Consider the following 2,445-nt stretch of genomic DNA (forward strand, 5'->3'; position numbering starts at 1 on the left):
AAAGAATACCAAAAAGATGTTTACTTGTGTTTTATTGACTATGCAAAGGCATTTGATTGTGTGGATCATGACAAATTATGGATAACATTGAGAGGAATGGGAATTCCCAAACACTTGATTGTACTCATAAGGAACCTGTATCTTGACCAAGAGGCTGCCATTCAAACGGAACAAGGGGACACTGCATAGTTTGAAATCAAGAAGGGAGTGTGTCAGGGTTGTATCCTTTCCCCACACTTGTTCAATCTATATGCTGAGCAAATAATCTGAGAAGCTGGACTATATGAAGAAAAACATGGCATCAGAATTAGAGGAAGGATCATTAACAACCTGAGCTATGCAGATGATACAACTTTGCTTGCTGAAAGTGAGGATGACTTGAGGCACTTACTAATGAAGGTTGAAGAATACAGTCTGTAATATGGATTATGTCTCAATATAAAGAAAACAAAAATCCTCACAACTGGACCAATGAGCAGCATCACAATAAATGGAGAGAAGATTGAGAATTCATGTTGCTTGGTTTACAATCAATGCCAATGGAAGCAGCAGTCAAGACATTAGACGATGTGTAGCCCTGGGAAGGTCAACCCCGAAGGAACTATTTCAAGTGCTGAGGAGCAAGGATGTCTCCTTGAGGACTAAGGTGTGCCTGACACAAGCCATGATATTTCCAATTGCCTCATATGCTTGTGAGAGCTGGACAATGAATAAGGAAGACCGAAGAAGAATTGATGGTTTTGAGTTGTGGTGCTGGTGAAGAATGCTGAAAGTACTGTGGACTGCTAAAACAACTAACAGATCTGTCCTGGAGGAAGTGCACCCGAAATGCTCCTTGGAAGTGAGAATGGTCAGACTTCGTCTCACTTACTTTGGTCATGTTGTCAGAAGAGACCATTCCCTGGAGAAAGATGTCATGCTTGGTAGGGTGGAGAATTGACAAAAGAGGGGAAGGCCTTCAACGAGATGGATTGACATGGTGATACGATGTTGGGCTCAGTTATAGCAAGGATCATGGAGCTGGTGCAGGATTGGGCAGTATTTTGTTCTGCTGTGCATGGGGTCGCTATGAGTCAGAAATGACTCAACAGCACCTAACAACAAGTATTTGTGCTTGTCCTATTTTTTATTGTGATGTGAAGTTTTATCATTTTTCTTTGAGGTTGCCCTGTGATTTATAATTTTCTCACTGAGTTTAGAATAGTCTATTTTATATTGCAACTCTCTCGACTTCTTCACCATTTAGAAGTTCAGTAACTACACTATTTTTTCCCTCTTTTTGGTTTGTAGTTGTCCTCATTTGCCAATTGATGTCTCTGTTTCCCTGTTTACAATCTTGTAAGCTATGACACTTTGGATACTTCCATAGCTGTGTTGTTTTCTGGGGTAAGTCATCTTGGGTATTAATGGTCAGTTGTTGTTTGCTATTTTTGGTTCTCTGTTCAAAGGACTCCCTTTAATATCTGTTGTACTGTTTGTCTGGTTTTAACAAATTCCCTTCATTTCTGATTATCTGGAAATGTCCTACTTTCACCAACATGAACACAATTTTGCTGGACATAAAATTCTTGATTGGAAATTTTTCTTTGCCAGAGTTTTAAACATACTTTCTCATTGTCTTCTCTCTTGCATAGTTTCTGCTGACAAATCAGAGCTTTTTCTTATTGGTTGTCCTTTGTATGCTCTTTTCATTTTTCCAGTACTACTTTCAGGATTTTTTCTGTGTCTCTGGTTTTGATGAGTTTGATGAGTTTGATGATGACATGCCTTGGGGATTTTCTTTTGGGGTCTGTTCTGTTTGGGGTTCATTGGACTTTCTAAATGGATATATCCTCATCTTTCATCATATCAGGGAATTTTTCTTTCAACAAATCTTGGACAATTTTCTCAGTCATTTTCTTTTTCTCTTCTTGTTCTGGAATTGCAATTACATGTAGGTTATTCCTTTTGATGGTATTCCCACATGATTCTTAGACTTTCTCCATTTTGTTTTGATCTCTTTCTGACTGATCCCTTTCCAAAAAAGTATTTGGGTATTTGTCCTCAATCTCATTAATTTTTTCTTCCTTTGATTCAGTTCTACTCTTTGTCCTTTCAATGTGTTATGCATTTCTGATAATTTACTATTAATCTTCTGGACTTTTATCTCTAGATTTTGTATCATTTCTAATTTTTCATTTATTTTGTCATTTTGTTCTTATATTCTCTTCTGAAATTGTTCTAGGGTTTTATCTGTGTTTTCCTCAATTTTGTCAGTGTTTGCCTTGATCTATCTCTCAATCCTGTATCGAGTGCTGAGGAGCAAGGATATCTCCTTGAGGACTAAGGTGCACCTGACACAAGCCATGATATTTCCAATTGCCTCATATGCATGTGAGAGCTGGACAATGAATAAGGAAGACCGAAGAAGAGTTGATGCTTTTGAGTTGTGGTGCTGGCAAAGAA

Source organism: Orycteropus afer, unplaced genomic scaffold (genome assembly GCF_000298275.1).
Source record: "Orycteropus afer afer isolate SDZICR_OR568_19922 unplaced genomic scaffold, OryAfe1.0 scaffold00521, whole genome shotgun sequence".
In the NCBI taxonomy this organism is placed as follows: Eukaryota; Metazoa; Chordata; class Mammalia; order Tubulidentata; family Orycteropodidae; genus Orycteropus; species Orycteropus afer.